This window comes from Heterodontus francisci, chromosome 12 (assembly GCF_036365525.1).
Source record: "Heterodontus francisci isolate sHetFra1 chromosome 12, sHetFra1.hap1, whole genome shotgun sequence".
Lineage (NCBI taxonomy): Eukaryota > Metazoa > Chordata > Chondrichthyes > Heterodontiformes > Heterodontidae > Heterodontus > Heterodontus francisci.
The window spans coordinates 52389377-52409777 of NC_090382.1; positions in this window are offsets into that span (position 1 = coordinate 52389377).

Genomic DNA, 20401 nt, shown 5'->3' on the forward strand with positions numbered 1-20401 from the left:
TGCTGACGAGGTCAAAGGCTTTGGTGAGATCAATGAAAGCAACGTAGAGGGACATCTGTTGTTCACGGCATTTCTCCTTTAGCTGGCGAAGGGAGAACAGCATGTCAACGGTGGATCTCTCTGCTTGAACAGCCACACTGTGCCTCAGGGTAGACACGCTCAGCCAGCTTCTGGAGCCTGTTTAAAGTGACTCGAGCGAAACTTTTCCCACTGTGCTGTGCAGGGAGATTCCACGGTAGTTGTTGCAGTCACCGCGGTCACCCTTGTTCTTATAGAGGGTGATGATATTGGCACCGCGCATGTCCTGTGGTACTGCTCCCTCGTCCCAGCACAGGCAAAGCAGTTCGTAGAGTGCTGAAAGTATAGCAGGCTTGGCACTCTTGATTATTTCAGGGGTAATGCCGTCCTTCCCAGGGGCTTTTCCGCTGGCTAGCGAATCAATGGCATCGCTGAGTTCCGATTTTGTTGGCTGTATGTCCAGCTCGTTGATGACTGGCACAGACTGGGCTGCATTGAGGGCGGTCTCAGTGACACCATTTTCCCTGGAGTACAGTTCTAGGTAGTACTCCACCCAGCGGTCCATTTGCTTGCGTTGGTCAGTAATTGTGTCCCCTGATTTAGATTTGAGGGGGGGCGATCTTCTTGATGGTTGGCCCAAAAGCTCTCTTAATGCCATCATACATTCCTCTGATGTTTCCGGTGTCAGAGGCCAGCTGAATATGACTGCATAGGTGTTGCCAGTAGTCATTTGCGCAGCGCCTGGCTGGTCTTTGTGCAGAGCTTCTGGCTGCTTCAAGTGCTACGGATGTTAACACGCTGGGGGCTTTCTTGTAGTTCAGCAGTGCAATGCGCTTAGCGGCTGACAGATTCCACCTCTTCAAAGTGAGATTGAAACCAGTCTGCATTCCGCTTCACACGTTTGCCATAAGTGGTCATTGCTGAGTCATAGATGGCATCTCTGATGTGGGCCCACTTGGTCTCTGCATCCCCTGTAGGAGTGTTTTGAAGGGCTTTTTCAAGTGAATTTAGAAACCTATGTAACACTGTGGATGAGAGATTCTGCTAGTGTTGATGCACGGGCGCCCCTTCTGCTTGGAGTGATGCAGCTTCTTTGGTTTCTAGTGTACTACTAATACCATTAAAACCAGTTCAGAAAAAAATACCACTTGACAGAAACGAATAGAGCAAGTTGTTTCAAAGGGAAACTGTCAACATTGCTATGGTTAATGTGGCATGGTAAAAGAATACTTCGCATAAAAGTCAACCTTTTAGCAAAACATTGCTTGTGGATTTCTTTTAAACTGAAAGTATTTGTTAATTTGCACTGAGAAATGGCAATGTTGCTGTGGGTAGCAACTTTTAAAATTTATGCTGCGCTCTCCATTTCCCACATTAAGATGTACCTGTCGGTAACCAATAATTGTGCAATCACATGTTCCTTTAATTTGTTTGCAGGCATGTCACTAATTTCAAGTTGCCCCAGTTATGATTGCTCAACTCACAATCATACTCTCATCTTAGGCTATTTGATAATTGTATAATTTTCACTGCAGCACAAAGAAAGCTCTGTCTTCTGATACCCCTCCCAAAAACACATGAAACAAAATCAGATGGATAATACCATGTGAAGCAATCCAGTGCTGTAACACTTAAGGCAAACATTGTGAAATGGTTGAGAACTCAGTGTGTAAAGAAATATAGCCACTCCCTTATACCACACACATGCACCATACAGAGTCAAACATCACATATCAAACTTCACTATTACAGAGACACAGTGAACTCCTCATTGTACTCGGTATAAGAATTCTTAATTTTATTGTAATTTTCTGGTCCTGACAAGTCTAATAATGAGGTATCTTTGAATCCTTTTTCTCTTTTCTCTGTGTTATCATATGTGAGTTCATCTCTACGATGGAAAAAATCATCTCTCTTTATGTAACTATTTCTATCCTTGTCTACAATAATTCATTGTGTTCCTCCCTGTCATTACATTTGCTTTTTGTAATATTACTTGTTCATTTATTTATTTAGAGATACAGCACTGAAACAGGTCCTTCGGCCCACCGAGTCTGTGCCGACCATCAACCACCCATTTATACTAATCCTACATTCCTACCACATCCCCTATATTCCCCTACCACCTACCGATACTAGGGGCAATTTATAATGGCCAATTTACCTATCAACCTGCAAGTCTTTGGCTGTGGGAGGAAACCGGAGCACCCGGCGAAAACCCACGCAGTCACAGGGAGAACTTGCAAACTCCGCACAGGCAGTACCCAGAATTGAACCCAGGTCGCTGGAGCTGTGAGGCTGCTGTGCTAACCACTGTGCCACTGTGCCGCCCAATATGTGAACTATTGTAAGACTCACAGGACTACAGGTAATATCCAAAGAAAACGTGGGTTTTTCTTATACTTTAACTAGAACATAAGAGTTATTGCACGAGCATAGCTAAACACATCTCACTCTGTCAGGCTACGCCCACAACCCCCGAGTTATGTGTGACACAACATCACTTCCTCTGGTGACCTTCACTTACAGCTCCTTAAAGTGGTCCACTCTGAAGCTGGTTCCTTCTTAAGGTGGTCCCACAACATCGCCTTTTTTCCAAAGATAAAAACATGTACAATAAACAATGATGTTGCGGTTTGGACTAACGACACATGAATAAAACAAAACGTTGTTTACAAGTAAGTAACTTTAACACTCTCCAAAAGGTAGAGGAGGTTTCCTTATTTGTCTCGATCCTTTTATTGTAAACCTCTTCCCAGAGCTGAGCCCATCTTGACGTCTCTTCTGAGACTCTGGTGATTCGGAACTCTGGTTAGCATGTTCTTCCTCTGTGCTCAGAGCCTCTGTACGTTCATCTTCAGACTTTGTCTTTGAACGTGTCCGCGATGCCACAGGGTTGTCACATGTGGTGTTGTCGTACAGTTCTCTGAGTTGACTTTGGTTCCGTCTGGGAGTCGCACCATTGGGTATCTGGACCTCGTACGATCCGGGCTGGTCACATATTCTAGCAACCTCTACAGGATACCAAGTTCCCAACGCATAATTAAGGAATCTGACCTTCTGTCCTGCTCACAATCGAGCTAATTCTGGTCCTGTTTACCTGTCATACGATGCCTTCATCTCTTGTTTGACAGAAGTATATCCTTTAACGTGGAAAACTTAGAGAGATGATGACCTGCAACATCACCAATCACCACTAGCCTCCAGGTATTTGCTACAATGAACTGAAGTCTGAGGAGAGACTCCTGGTCATATCGCCTCTTTGTGTCAAGATTCCCAGCCTTTGTCTTGCCCTTTACATGGACCGACTCAATTCACTCGGCCCAGATGTTTTCTACCAACTTCGGTGCATTTGTGAATTCATGTATTGTGAAAATTTGTAATATTGGTGCACTGCAAGTCCTGCGACAGCTGGTCCAGTTGTGTCTACAGTATAAAACATTTGTGGTAGCCATTTGAAGCTCCCATAGCTGCACTGCAAGGTTATCGTCTCAATGCACTTGATTGGAGAACCATTGTAGGCAGTCAGCCGAGCCGTGGTGGATCATACAAGTTCTTTAAGTACATGTCCTTCAGTTTACAGATGGGCAGAATATTTGCACTTGCTCTGATGTCTGTTTTCACTCTGAGCTTATGCTTACCACTCTTCTGTGAACATATAAACCTGATCTTGGCAAATGCCTCAGATTACATAATAGCATTGACATGTTGATCCAAATTAGTAATTGCATCTACCCCAATAGAGGTCTTTCAAAAAGACCTGCTAGAAAAGAAGAAAGGAAACACCATAGTGCAGTACTCAATGATGGAAGGAAATTTGAAGCAATCATGGCTATGTGCCAACAGTCACAACTGTTGGGGGCAGCTACGACAATTGATATGGTAACCAAGGCTCAAACGTCTGCTACGCCTTGTGGCCTGACTCACCCAATTTGCAATTTCTGATGTACCCAATCTGTCTCTCTGCCGACCTGATGCACCTGCTTGGGCTTTTGTTGTGTGTTGACATACTTCTTGTTGCATTTGCCATCCTGTCTTGCAGACGTTCTCTCTGCATGTGATCTGCGACAATTCCTGTGTGCAGTATCAGAGCTCGACTTTCTGCACTGACATACCCAATGTCCTCGCATGCCACACACTTTGCACTGGTCCTGGTACGTCAGAAATTGCAAATTGGGTGAGTCAGGCCACATTTTCCACAAGGCTTAACAGACTCCTTAAGATGGTCTGCTCTTAAGGGGTCCCTTCTTAAGGGGGTTCTATAAAACTTTCAGCTCTTTTTCTCACTCTCTGTAAGGCTGTTACATGTCTTATTTATTGTTGTGCCTGTTTATAAGTATCCATTTCCTTTTTTAATATTATTTCTCTACCTGTCTTCCCTTCACTCTGTTTCTTCTCTTTTTGTATCACCCCATTTCTCTCTCTGTGGCTCTCCTGTGTCTCAGGACTCTTTGGCCATATTGCCACAGAAATTATCTAGAAAATAATTATTTTAAAATATGTTTTGAGCTAAAGTTTTCTTTAAACAAATTAGTTTCTCAGGACAGTCCCAAGTGGGTTGCAAATTCAAAGTTAGGTAAAATGTGACCTGCACTAACAGGAAGTTGTCTTTCTCAGAGACCAAATAATAAACTTTTCAGTGATTGGTCCCCATAAGTGATAAATACCTTGCACGTACTGTACCTTTGCCTGATTGTGACCAGCAAAGAATAAAGCAGAATCGTATACACCAAAAAAGGCAGTCTGGCTTTTGGAAACAGGGCTGCAGTGACAGGCAGTGAAGTGCTCAAGCAGCTTAATAAGACAGGAGACTAAAGAGAGACATGTTCTGCCCTGGGCTGTCGAACAGGATGCAGAGAGATTATTCTGCTTAAGCTAAGTGAGATAACCCACCGTAGTGGGAGTAGTGTTGTGTATTTTTTATTTTGCATTTTGCCACAAATATAAGTTATACTGATTAAACAAAGCAACTCCAATCGTACCTATTACCTTTATGTTTCTTCTTACATTCGAATAAAGAAAATGATGATTCAAATCAAACTTCACCTCATCTAGTGTTAGCCTCTGCCTGTGGCGAGGTAAGAAACACGTGCACAAAAGACACAGATATCCGGTTCAGATCACAAAGGGGTTTCATTGTTACTCCCTGGGTTACGCTAGTGTATATAGGGCTGGGAAAGTCCCATAAAAGCAATATTACAGATTCTTTTCAGGAATGACTGATGCTACTGAACCTGTGTCAGTATCTACTGCAGACTTGAATTAATAACAAGTTCTCATATGCTCCTTTACTGCTGTAGGTCGTGTCTTTGTTAAAGACCAGAACAATCAGGAAGATGGTAGTTAGCATGTACTGGGTTGGAGATGCGTACCGGAATTGGGTAGAGACAGGGTCTTCAGAAGCTGAGGTAATGCATGTGGGTGGGTAAGAGAGAAACTAAGAGTTCGAGTTGGAGATTCACAAGTCTAAATGGAGGAGGGTAAAGTCAAGATGGTGCATTGAGGAAGTGTGCAGAGGGGTGGGAGGGAGTAGATAACCTGGAGAAGGGTTTGGAACACATGGTCTGAGGTCTCAGAGTACTCAGCAGTTGGCTGGTGTAAAAACTCAGCATGGGTTAGGTTTGGGAGAATCTGAGAGTTGAGATACTTGGATGGAATTAGGGCAGGGAGCATTTGAAAGTTGGGGAAGGAAACTGGCAGGGTACTATGCCAAGAAAGCAGACTACTATTTGGAGACTGCAAGGGTGGGGGAGGAGAAAAAAAGATAATTGGAATTTGTATTGGGACAGATTTTGGATGTGTGAGCGCTTGAAGGATGAAATGGTGGCCTGGGTTCTCAAGCTGGCTTGGGATTGTCTAGGGTTTGTGAGAATTCAGCTGGGATTTGATTGGCTCAAGGGAAGTGCTGGAGCATTTGGGAGCATTGTGCAGGGAATATGTAGTGTAGTGCAGATCATAAGTTGGGAGCAGCCAAGGGGAGTCGTGCATCAGAGGTCACCACGGGTGAGGAGCACAACATGCTATGGTCAGGGAAAATCAGACAAATGCAATGATCCCAAAGGGAAAGTCTAAAACAGCAACATAAGATCCAAAGAAAAATGCAAGGTCAATGCTGGTAGCTGAGGAGAAGTCAATGACAGGGGGTGGGTGGATAGTAGCACTCATGAGGGTTCATGACTACAGGGGATGGGAGGGAATATAAGCATATGGGGGAATCAACATTGCCACACCAAGTCTTTAAAATGCAAGGAGAGGTGGGAATTATACCAATGGGAAATGGAAAAATGTCAGTATCCACAGGCTTTTGTCAAATTTTGTTTTGAAGGATGGATTTGGTTGCTCTTTTTGTGAATGGTATTTTTAAGAGTTAATGGAACCCACTGTACGTTTCTAAATATTTAAGTGCTTTTTGATTATTTGCTTGTCAATGAAGGTGGAAATTTGAGCGAATCAGTACGCTTCTCACCCTGCAAACACAGGGGAAACTTTCGGACACGCCGACACGTGCCAGATGCAAAGCCTTTAATTATCGAGATGTCATGGTCTGAACTTTCAAAATTGTATATCATTTCCAAACAACTGCCAACTGTTCACCAAGGAGCAAGTTTGGCCATGAATGAAGAATCCTCAACCAGGATCCCTTGGCTGAAAAATGCATATCAAATTCAAAATCATTACTGCACAGAGAAAGAAATACATAGAGCTGAATTTTACCAGCCCTCTGGGAATGAGCTGGGAACCAGCAGTGGGGGACGAGGTGAGGTAGGAGTGGGGTGCCGGCAGGTGGTGAGGCCTGTAAAATGGTGAGAGAAGGCAGGGAGGAGGTGGAGTGCCTGTCATTTTCCTGCCACCATTCCATCTTGCCAGTGATGGGGAAGATGATGGATGGCCCTCCCACCCAGAGGCCAATTGAGCCACTTAAATGGCCAATTAAGGGCCTCTTCCTTAATTCCCCAATCTGACAGATTATAGCTACTGGACTTGTCTTTACACCCTTTTTTGAACAACGGTGACACCACCCCTGAATCTAAGGAAGACTGGAAAATTATGGCCATTGCCTCCGCAATTTCCACTCTCAGTTCCTTCAGTATCCTTGGAAGCATCTCATCCTGTCCTGGTGTCTTATCAAATTTAAGTACAGCTAGCCTATCCGCTACCTCCTTCTTATCAATTTTAGACCCTTCAATGTCTGAATTAGCTCTTATTTCACCATAACCTGCGCAGTATCTTCTTCCTTGGTAAAGACAGATGCAAAGTATTCATTTAATACCTTAGCCATGCTCCATGGGCAAATCCTCTTTCTCGTCCCTAATTGGCCCCACGCCTCCTTTTACCACCCTTTAACTATTAAGATGCCTACAGAAAACTATTTATATTAGCGCCACTTCTGAGTCAGCTACAGTTCTATTCTAGGTGTATGAATCACTCCTAAAACAGCCACTGTGTCAGTAACTAGAGGGCATATATTTGAGATCATCAACATAAGAAATGAAGAGAGACTTTAGAAGTTAAAGCAAACAAAATTTACACAGAGGGTTGTTGGGATGCTCTATGAAAAACAATGATGGAATCCATAATAGCTTTTAAAAAGAAAATGGATAAACATTTGTAAAGGAAAAGAATAAATGAATATGAGAAAAGGGCAGATGAATGGGATTAAGTGGATAGCTCTTTGAAAGTCACTGCAGGTGCAGGGGCCAAATGGCCTCCTGCTGTGCTGTAAAATTATGATTCTATAATTCTGGGTAAGGACTTGTTAATTTAATATAAAAGCAAAATACTGCAGATGCTGGAAATCTGAAATAATAACAGAAACTGCTAGGAATACTCAGCAGGTCAGGCAGCATCTGTAGAGAGAGAAGCAGAGTTAACGTTTCAGGTCTGTGACCTTTCATCAGAACTGGCAAAGGTTGGAAAAGAATTAGGTTTTAAGCAAGTGGCGCGGGGCAGGGTGGGGGGGTGGGGTTGGTGGGGAAGACAACAAAAGGGAAGGTGTGTGATGGGGCACAGAACATAAGAACTAGGAGCAGGAGTAGTCAAGTCAGCCCCTAGAGCCTGCTCCGCCATTCAATACGATCATGGCTGATCTCATCTTGGCCTCAACTCCACTTTCCTGCCCGTTCTCCATAACCCTTCAACCTATTACTAATTAAATATCTGTCTATCTCTTCCTTAAATTTACTCAATGTCCCGGCATCCACCGCACTCTGGGGTAGTGAATTCCACAGATTCACGACCCTTTGAGAGAAGTAATTTCTCCTCATCTCTGTTTTAAATCTGCTACCCCTTATCCTAAAACTATGACCTCTCATTCTAGATTGCCCCACAAGAGGAAACATCCTCTCTATGTCTACTTTGTCAATCCTCTTAATCATCTCATATACCTCAATTAAATCTCCTCTCATTCTTCTAAATTCCAGACAGTAAAGGCCTAAACTGCTCAATCTCTCTTCATAAGACAAGCCCCCCATCTCTGGAATCAATCCAGTGAACCTCCTCTGAACTGTCTCCAATGTAATTACATCCCTCCTCAAGTAAGGGGACCAAAACTGTACACAATACTCCAGGTGCAGTCTCACTAATGCCTTGTACAGTTGCAGCAAAACTTCCCTACTTTTACACTCTATTCCTTTAGCAATAAATGCCAAAATTCCATTTGCCTTCCTTATCACCTGCTGTACCTGCAAACTAGTTTTCTACGATTCATGCACGAGGACACCCAGATCCCTTTGCACCGAAGCACTCTGACGTTTCTCTCCATTGAGATAATAATTTGCCTTTCTATTCTTCCGACCAAAATGGATAACCTCACACTTATCCACGTTAAAATCCATCTGCCAAATTTTGGCCCATTTATCTAATCTATCCATATCCATTTGTAGATTTCTTATTTCTTTATTGCAACTTACTGTCCCACCTATTTTAGTGTCATCTGCAAATTTGGCTATAGTACCTTCTATCCCTGTATCCAAGTCATTTATATAGATTGTAAATAGTTGGGGTCCGAGGACCGAACCCTGTGGCACCCCACTAGTTACATCTTGCCAACCAGAAAAAGACCCATTTATCCCGACTCTCTGTTTTCTGTTGGTTTGCCAATCCTCTATCCAAGCTAATAAATTGCCCCTAACCCCATGCGAACTTACCTTGTGTATTAACCTTTTGTGTGGCATCTTATCAAATGCCTTCTGGAAGTCCAGATAAACTACATCTACAGGATCCCCATTATCCACTTTGCTTGTTACAGCTTCGAAGAATTCTAGCAAATTAGTCAAACATGATTTACCCTTCATAAATCCATTCTGACTCTGATGGGTTGCGTTTTGCCTTTCTAAATGTCTTGTTATTACTTCCTTAATAAAGGATTCTAACAATTTCCCAATATCAGATGTTAAACTAACTAGTCTATAGTTTCCTACTTTCTGCCTCCCTCCCTTTTTGAATAAGGGCGGTACATTAGCTTTTTTTCAATCCACTGGAACCTTTCCCGCATCCAAGGAATTTTAGAATATTATAACCAATGGATCCACTATCTCCACTGCCACTTCCTTTAAGACCCTAGGATGTAGGCCATCAGGCCCTGGGGACTTGTCTGCCTTCAATCCCAATAGCTTGCTCAGTACTTTTTCCCTCGTGATGATTATTGTTCTAAGTTCCTCCCTTTCTATAACCTCTGCATTTCCTGTTACTATTGGAATGGTACTAGTGTCCTCCACCGTGAAAGCTGAGGCAAAATACTGATTTGGTGTCTCTGCCATTTCTGTGTTCCCTTCTATTAACTCCCCAGTCTCATCCTCCAAAGGACCAACATTCACTTTGGCTACTCTCTTCCCTTTTATATACTTCTAAAAGCTTTTGCTATCGGTTTTTATATTTTGCGCTAGTTTTCTTTCATAATTTACCTTTGCTCTTTTTATTACTTTTCTAGTAACCCTTTGTTGATCTTTAAAAGTTTCTCAATCTTCCAGCCTGCCACTGGCCTTTGCAATAAGGTATGCCTTATTTTTTGTCTTTATGTTATCCTTAACTTCCTTGCTTAGCCATGGATGTTTTTTTCCCCCTCCTAGAATCTTTCTTCCTCTCTGGAATATATTTTAGTTGGGATAAATTGAATATCTCCTTAAACATCTGCCACTGCTCATCAACTGTCCTACCTTGTAGTCTTCCTGCCCAGTCCATGAGGGCCAATGATTATTGCCGTACCTTTCTTACAAGCCTTCAGTAGTTCCTGGTTTATACTGTCCCCCACTGCAGAACTACTGTTTGGGGACCTATAGATTACTCCCACAAGTGACTTCTTTCCCTTGCTATTTCTTATTTCTACCCAGACTGATTTTACGTCTTGATCTCCAGTGCCTAACTCGTTTCTCACGACAGTACTGATCTCTTCCTTCACTAACAAAGCTACACCACCTTCTTTTCCTTGCTGTCTATCCTTCCAAAATACTGAATACCCTTGGATATTCAATTCCCAAACCTGGTTTCCCTGCAAGCACGTCTCAGTATTCGCCACTAAATCATACCCAATTGTCTCTATTTGCGCTGTTAACTCATTTATTTTATTCCGAATGCTTTGTGCAATCAGATACAAAGCCTTTAAGTTTGTTCTATTATTAAATTTCTCTACTCTTGTACGATTCCCTAGTGCAATATGATGTTCACACGTTCTGTCCCTTCCTTTTATTTTCTGGTAACAATCAGCCTTATCACTAACCTGCACTCCTACCTTCTCCTTTAGCTTTGACTTCCTAATTTTCCATGCGCCTGAACCCTCCCCCCCAATATTTAGTTTAACGCCCTATCTTCAGCCCTAGTTATGCGATTCGCCAGGACTCTGGTCCCAGCATGATTCAGGTGGAGCCCGTCCCATCGGAACAGCTCCCTTCTTCCCCAGTACTGGTGTCAATGTCCCACAAATTCAAACCCATTTCTCCCACACCAATCTTTGAGCCACGCATTTACCTCTTTAAACTTATTGACCCTTTGCCAATTTGCTCGTTGCTCAGGTAGTAATCTGGAGATTATTACCTTTTTGGTTCTGCTTTTTAATTTAGCCTCTAGCTGTTCATAGTCCCTCAGCAGAACCTCTATCCTCGTTCTACCTATATCATTGGTACCTAAGTGGACCACGACAACTGGATCTTTCCCCTCCCACTCCAAGTTCCTCTGCAACCCAGATGAGATATCCTGAACCCTGGCACCAGGTCGGCAACACAGCCTTCGGGACTCTCAATCCTGGCCACAGAGAACAGTGTCTATGCCCCTAACTATACTATCCTTGATTACGACTACATTTCTTTTTTCTCCCCCCCACTTGAATGGCTCCCTGTACCACAGTTCTGTGGTCAGTTTGCTCATCCTCCCTACAGTTCCTGCTCTTGTCCACACAGGGAGCAAGAATCTCAAACCTGTTGGACAAGGACAATGGCTGAGGCTTCTGCAGCACTACCTCCTGGATCCCTCTACCTGCCTCATTCATAGTTACACCCTCCTGTCCCTGACCACTGGCCGAATTCAAGGTAGTTAATCTAAGAGGTGTGACTGCCTCCTGAAACACAGTATCCAAGTAACTCTCCCCCTCCCTGATGGGTCGCAGTGTCCGAAGCTCAGACTCCACCTCATCAACTCTGAGCCGGAGTTCCTCGAGCAGCCAACACTTGCTCCAGATGTGTTCACCAGGAACCACAATGGGGTCCATCAGCTCCCACATCATGCAGGTACAACACATCACCTGGTCCTGCATCTCTATTTTATTTCATTAGATTTTAATTTGTTATGTAAATTTCTGATTGGTCTTTATTTTTTTTTAAATCTGCTTTAGTCTTTAGTTTATATACTTATAAATCAATCAAGTCTTACTCTATGTTGATTCAATTAAATTAAGTTAAAAACTTACCTGAATACTGACCCCAGCTGCTCTCTGTTTCCCTGCTCTCACTGTTCAATGTGACGTTACTCTGGTGTCACTTTTCGAGTTTTCCCCAGCTCCTCAGTCTCCGCTCCTCTCTGCCTCTCTCCCACACAAACCTCCGGTCTTGCTGCTCCTCGGGCTCCGCTCCTCTCTGCCTCTCTCCCACACAAACCTCCGGTCTTGCTGCTCCTCGGGCTCCGCTCCTCTCTGCCTCTCTCCCACACAAACCTCCGGTCTTGCTGCTCCTCGGGCTCCGCTCCTCTCTGTCTCTCTCCCACACGGGTTTTGGTGCGCTTTTTCAAACCTCTGGTCCTGCTGCTCCTCGGGCTCCACTCCTCTCTGTCTCTCTCCCACATGGGTTTTGGCAGGAGAGATTAAATAACAACGATGTCATGGGATAAAGGCAAAGATCGTGTTAATGATTGTGGTGAAAGACAAAGCATTAGTCCAGAGAGAGCGTGTTAATGATTGTGGTGAAAGACAAAGCATTAGTCCAGAGAGAGCGTGTTAATGGCAGAATAATAAGCAGCTCTGTCCACATGAATAAACAGGCATAAAAACAAGAAATACTGGAAATATTCAACAGGTCTGGTAGCATCTGTGGAGAGAGATCCTGATGAAGGATCACTGACCTGAAACGTTAACTCTGCTTCTCTCTCCACAGATGTTGCCTGACCTGCTGAGTATTTTCAGCATTTCTTGTTTTTATTTCAGATTTCCAGCATCTGCAGTATTTTGCTTTTATGAAAAAACAGGCACATGGTTAAAAAATAAAATAATAAAAAAATAGAAAAATAGAAAAAAAAATGCCAGTCATGCTCCGAAATTGCTAAACTCAAGGTTGTGTCCGCAAGGCTGTAGAGTGCCTAATCGAAAGATCAGGTGCTGCTCCTTGAGCTTGCGTTGATATTCACTGGAACACTGCAGCAGGCCAAGGACAGAAATGTGTTGAAATGGCAAGGATCGGAAACTTGGGGTCATGCTTTCGGATTGAGCGAAGGTTTTCCGCAAAGTGATCACCCAATCTGCTTTTGGTCTCCGCAATGCAGAAGTGACCGCATTATGAGCAGTGAATACAGTATAATAAATTGAAGGAAGTACAAGTAAATCGCTGCTTCACCTGGAAGGAGTGTTTGGGGTCTTGGATGGTGAGGAGAGAGGAGGCAAAAGGATAGGTACTACACTTCCTGTGATTGCATGGGAAGGTACTCTGGGAAGGGGGCGAGGTGTCGGGGTGATGGAAGAGTGGACCAGGGTGTCTGGGAGGGAACGATCCCTTCAGAATGCTGACAGGGGAGGGGAAGGGAAGATGTGTTTGGTGGTAGTATCACGCTGGAGGTGGCGGAAGATGATCCTTTGAATGTAGAGGCTGGTGGGGTGGAAAGTGAGGACAAGGGGAACCCTGTCGCAGTTCTGGGAGAGAGGAGAAGCGGCGAGGGCAGAAATGTGGGAAATAGGTCAGACACAGTTGATGACCTTGTTAACCACAGTGGGGGGGAATCCTCAGTTGAGGAAAAAGGAAGACATATCAGAAGCGCTGTTGTGGAAGGCTGCATCATCAGAACAGATGAGTTGGAGACGGAGAAACTGGGAGAATGCGATGGAGTCCTTCCAGGAAACACAGTGTGAGGAAGTATAGTCAAGGTAGCCATGGGAGTCAGTGGACTTATAATGAATATTAGTAAGACAGCCTATCCCCAGAGATGGAGACAGAGAAATTGTTAATTTAATATTTAATCTTAAATCTACAGAAGATTCATTATGATAGAGATTCACCTCTGGAAAAGCATCTCAAAACGTAATGGTATTATTAGTGTTCTGTGAGGCTCCTCTCCCCACCACCTCCCCATCCCCAAGGCTCAGCTAAGGTAATAAGTAACTGAGTCATGCAGAGTCAGCTGATTACAGCTAGGGTGTCAGAAGAAGCTTTATCAATGACCCAGGCTTCCCTGGATTATGGAGGGGGGAAAAATCAACCAGGGATTTGATTTCTATCCAGGAGCTTTTGCTGGAAATGTGCCTGTAAGGATATTGAATGAGGATAGGACTGTGTTGCCCTCAAAATCAAATCGCATTTATAGTCAGAGTTCACATACAAAGAACAGGCACTTGAACAAGGTGCTAGAAGATGACCATTATCTGTTGTCTCATACCGCAGTAAGGAGTTAACATTAGGAGAGCAGAGGAGAGAAAGGGCAGGATAAAAATTATTTTTAATATGTCACTAGCAAATTATCAAATCTATCTCACTTGTTATTGTCCTCCATTTTTTATATTTCACTGCTCTTCACAGTGTATTTACAAGAGCCTGCACCAATTTTCATTTGCTCTGTATTATTACAGAATGCCAGCATTAAATTACAAGACAGAGCTGGGCATAAATTGAGCAATTAATGATTTAAGGTCCTCACACAATGACCCTAGGTGCTTCATTTAGGTAAGGAGATAATATTTGCCAATGTCTCATGAAACAGGAATTTCTGGGAAATAACTAGAACCTGAGTACACCATACCTGCTCAGTGCCTTTACCAGTATTTTTAAAATCAACAATGAATTTGGAAAAAAGTCACAGATTGCTTGTTGTAATGCTCACATTCTACAGATTTCCTAAACTCTATCAGAATTTTACTGATATGAAATGGCACCATGGTATCAATTCTTACACACTATTACTACGGACCCCATTGCCTTACACGGATATTGCCGCCATTGTAAACCTGCTCACACATTTTATTAAATTTAATAAGTTTAAGCAAAAATACTCATAACAAAAGTCACAAAGTTCATATGCTTTTGAAGAGAAAACAACAATATTCGAGAATAGAACAATTACTGCTAGTGAAAGCATTAAGCATTCCCAAGCCTGATAAAGCATAGATCAGATCCAAATGCAGAACTCTCCCTATATATCCCAGACAGTGCATCTAAACCACAATTTCCAAAGGTTACTTTCCCTGGCTCTACACTGGCCTTGCTTTACAAATCCTTTGACCTTATGGAGATATTAGGAAAGAACAAACATACATACGAACATACAAATTAGGAGCAGGAGTAGGCCACTTGGCCCCTCGAGCCCACTCCGCCATTCAATACGTTCATGGCTGAACTGAGTTCTCCACATTACAACCTACTCCCGATAACCTTTCACCCCCAAAAGACTTGCATTTGTTTGGTGCCTTTCACAACCTCAGGACATCCCAGTGCTTTATAGCCAATTAAGTACTTTTGAAGTATAGACACTGTTGTAATGTAGGAAATGTGGCAGTCAATTTGCATACAGCAAGGTCCACAAACAGCAATGTGATAATGACCAGATAATTTGTATTTGTGATGTTCATCGAGGGACACCAGGGGTAACTCATCTGCTCTTCTTCTCAGCTAAAACACAGCACCTCGGACAGTGTAGCCTTCCCTCAGTACCGCACTGGAATGTCAGTCTAGATTTTTCTGCTCAAGTCATGATCGATATTTAGTTATAGTAAATTAACAGTAGTTTTGTATGGTGGGCTCCTGAACCACTGAATGTCATTTATGATTCTATTTTAAATAGCAAACAGAGAGATGCTTTAAGTATGACTGCAAAGGTTAAATTTAAACCTGGTCATGGAGCTGAATAAGCTGTGTTGTGAAAGATGAACACACCTTTTTTTTTGAAGGGCAGAGCCATTATGAATGACAGCCTCATAACTTTAAAAACCTGGGAAACTATCAAACACGTCAAAACATCTATGATGTCGGCAGTTATGGAAGTCATGCAACAGCTGTTCTACTAGCAGTCCGTCTTTCAAACAATCTCAAAAGCATTTTGTCTGTGAACACTGTGGTGGACTTGCACATTAAACTGGGTGCTGTTCGTTCAGAACAATTCCCCCATCTTCAGTTAGAACACAGCTTTGTATCAACTGTTTAACCTTGAAAATTCTGATTGGTATTGAGCAAGATGTATTTTCCAGCACCCTTCCATTATTTACATATAAATTATTGCAACTTGAAGCACAGTATCTGAGCTACAAGTAACTCTCAACTCTTTGTGTTTCTGACTTCTAATACCTCTATATTACATACACCTAGATTGGAAGACTGCACTAAGCGTCACTTCAGAAGATTGAAGCCACTGGGAGAACAACCAGCAAACAGCTTATAAGGTTACAAAAAGGAATGATATATTGGCTGTGAATCTTTGATTTCAAAGATTCTCTCCAAGTTGGCAGTGACAAATATAGCAGATATAATCACACAAAGTATAAAAGCAGCTAACTGTAATTAGTGCAACTTTACTAAAATATGACCACATCTTTCTTTAAAAAATCTACATAATTTGCATAATAATTTATATGGTCACCGCCTTGCATGGGAAAGTCATTAGATTTAATGATTCACACTTGACAAGACAGAACCAACAACTATGTAAACATATTTTAGGAGAGATAAACCTTCCCAGCCTGAAAATCAAAATTGCTGGTTTATTTAATTTCAGAGATTACAAATACTTGTCTGCACCTCATTGGACCATATTAACAACTTGTAACTTATGGGTTGGAGAGACAAGAGTCACTTTTTGAAAGTGCAGACCAAAAAAATGTGCAGTAGGCTTAAATAAGCTCTTACATTGCATTAAGTAGTGATTGTCACAATGATTTAATATACTGTAATAGGTAATGAACATACCACAGCTTTTCAATCTATTTGTTCCTTGAAGTTGTTTTCCTTACATATTAACAGGAGTGATCTATTTTTCAGAGACTGCTGCAGCACGTTCCCATTTTATTATTTTTAAAACTGACTATTCAACCTCATGGGTTAATACATGACTCACTGCTTATTCTATACGTGATTTTTGACTGTTTTCCTACAATCAGTAACTAGAAAATGGTACATATCTTGAAGGTAATAGGAATCAACTTTAAATTGGCCATACCTTAAAGTTGTCGTAAAGTTAAAGTTAAAATTGTCTGTAAACTAAATTGGGAACCCTCTCAGTGAAGCCACAAAAATGAGAAATGAGAAAACCTTCACCATGGTGCAGTAGTGGGAGTTTGTCTGAGATTGGGAGACATGGTCTGAAAGAAGTAGAGGGAGCTTCTACTCTGTCTGGCAATGTTATAAAAAATGCAGGAGTGCTTGATTCAGGTATTGGCCATGTTAAAAGGAAACGTGTTGTATTCCCCATCATCAGCAACTCTCAATTTACTCAGGCTTAAAATGCATTCTCTCCCAACAGCAAAGTAAGTAAGGATCACGTGGAATAAAATCTATTTGATTTCAATTCTAATACACTCAAAGTGCAATCTCAAGTCTAAATATGTGTTGTGTTTGATATGCTAATCTTCCCTGTAGAGTTCACCACATACTTGCTTTGTGCATTTTAACTTAAATTTATATAAAAGTTTTAAGCTGAATGAAATATTTACCATCTCAACATTGTGTTACAAGTCAATGATTTAAAAGTCTCTTTCTGGTGGCATTTCAACCCAACTCCAAGCAGCTATAAACCAGTAACACACAACTAGCCATAATTTGGCAATTCCACTCCATGACGCCATAAGAGTGATTGCTCTAGGTAACTTTAAAAAAATTCCCTAAAATACAAGTTGCTTTTATGTTTATGGAGTCAAGCAACAATATAGAATGGCATTTTGTTGCTTCAATTCATACACTGAGATGACTGAAATCACTAACCAAGAATTTTACTGCAACAACAATCATTCACTTGATTGTGCTCTTTAACAATTTGTTGTAATAAGTATTCTTAGGAGTTGTTGAATTCCATGAATACTTGTAGAAAGATAAGTGCATTCTTATCTTTCTTTGGGTAGATCTCATCATCTTGACATGAGGCCTTAAACCTGCTCCCTTTCAAGGTTAAATTATGCAATACCATTAGTTTCAGGCCAGCTTAACACTATCTTCTTTCAGAATTTGGAAGCATCTTTGGGACTCATTTTTCAACTATAAGCTATATATTAGGAAGTTGAGCAATAACGGTTTAGGTAACAAATTGGGCAGCTCATGCTAACAATAAGGTTCAATTAAAAAATCCAAATAAACAGAGGCAACCCAGATAACTAATTATGGAACTATGGTGCTTAGGTGTTTGTGTGAGCTCACTGGCAGCACTCTCACTTCTGAATCAGTAGGTCTTTGGTTCAATCCCCTTTCCAACGACTTGAGCAGCTAGGCTGACACATCAGTGAGGCATTAAACCATCTGCGTAGTCAAATGGATGTAAAAGATCCTATGGAACTGCTTGAAGAGTGAGGGTTCTCCTGGCCAACATTTATCCCTCAACCACCATCAAAGGAGAAGATATGGTCATTGCATTTCTGCTTTTAGGACCTAGCTGTTTGCATGAGGGGAGTTGGTGGTGTAGTGGTAATATCACTGGACTAGTAATCCAGAAAAGCAGGCTAATGCTTCTGGGGACATGGGTTCAAATCCCACCACAGCAGATGGTGAAATTTGAATTCAGTTAATAAATCTGTAATTAAAAAGCTAGTCTAATGGTGACCATGAAACCATTGTCAATTGTTGTAAAAACCCACCTGGTTCACTAATGTCCTTTAGGGAAGGAAATCTGCTGTCCTTACCTGGTCTGGTCTAAATGTGACTCCAAACCCACAGCAATGTGGTTGACTTTTAAATGCCCACTGAAATGGTCTAAAAAGCCACTCAATTCAAGGGCAATTTGGGATGGGCAATAAATGCTGGCATAGCCTGCAACACCCACATCCCACAAGCAAATTGGCTATTGTGTCTGGTAACATTACAACAGTGACTACACTTTAAAAAGTACTTCCTGGTTCTGAAGCACTTTTGGGATATCCTGAGGATTTAAATGATGCCACACAAATACAAGCTCTTCTTTTTGTGCCATTTCAATTAATTTAAACACAGACATTTGTTCATTAAGAAACGTTCCTAATAGCACTGTGGTTTAAAATGTGCTCTGCATTGCATAGTATTTCCATTACTATTTTGGTTTTCACAAGCTTGATAGGACAAGTAGCATGTCCTGGAGGTTGGGTGTTAATTCCTGTGGTGCAAACACAGACTTGGCACAGTGACCAGGTTTCCTATGTCTCCTGCAGTTATTAGTTCTAAAAATTGCATTTTGCTGGCAGAAGACAAACATGAACCCAAGGCAAGACAATGAAATGGCAGGAAAGGAAAGATGAAAAATGAAGCACCCACAAAATAAACTAAATTAAAATAAGGGCATTAAAAGCACAGATGTGAATGAGACAAAAATCAAAAGGATACTGAAAACTACATATTCACAAAAGATGCATCCTGCAGTGAACTTAAAATAGCAGTTTGAAGGTTTACAGTTGTTCATAACTTTTGATTTTGTGCAAAACAAGGAGCCCATCTCTACCCTCCTTCAGTATTGAAATGATTCAGTCATTACATCTCTGTTTGACTTTTGCAAACTGTAACAGATGACAGGCTGAGGAAATTATTAGCAAGGCTAGTTTTTCTGGAGCACTCCCCCTCAGGAGCAGCATGTGGGCGGTTAAAGAAAAAAGGTTCTCACAAAAAAAAATACAAGGTCTCGCCCACACACTCACACACGACATCCATTAGATAATTTGAACTGTCAGCAGAATGTACTGTGCAGCCTGGATGGAATTAAATCCCTCCAAAAGCTTTTTCTTGTCATGTCTGGCTACTTTTCACTGCCGGATTCAGTGTACTGTCTGGGGTAAGACATACAGCTCTGTATGCTCTCATGCATTTAAAAAGTTTTCTAACCTGCAGCGGAACAAGTAGGCCTGACACCCAATATTGGGCCTATTCACACCAGACTGGTGAATTGCAAACGCTTGCTGGACATCCGCAGGCAGGAAAATCTTGAGATGTCAGTAAGTCCTGGGTAGTGTTTGTGAAGAGAAAGAGAGAGTAAGCAACCTTACTGGGGACTGGCACCCCAGTCTTCAACACTGCTGTGGAGCCAAGAGCAGGTGCACTCTTCTCAGCTTCACATCCAGGTAAGTACTTTTTAAAAACCATATTTTGTGTCGGCATGCAGCAGCAACTTTAAGACCACTGGTTAAGCTGTGGGTCAACCTGGTTTTCCTTAAAGCAGCTGTCCTGGTGCTGGCAGTGCTCAGGGCAGACCAATTTCAAAAAAAGGATCTGAATCAGATGTTATAACTCTTATTTGCATATGCAGAGTGCCTAATTCTTTTTTCAGGCATAAGCTTGGACACCTCTTTTTCTGTCTTCACCATTAGAGCAGAAGGCTCACTTCTGGCATGGAAGGTGCACCTAGTTAAGTACGCCTAGTATGTCTACATTAGGCATCCGTTTTACACCTGCAAAAAGGGCACCATATCAACCAATTTCGTGGTCACTATATTTACACACTGGAAATATTCATGTCAGCTTAATAAAATCCAGTGAACCTATCTATCAATTGCCCTCTTACTGTGGGTGAGGACAGAGGAATGAAGGTGGAACTTACTGAAGTA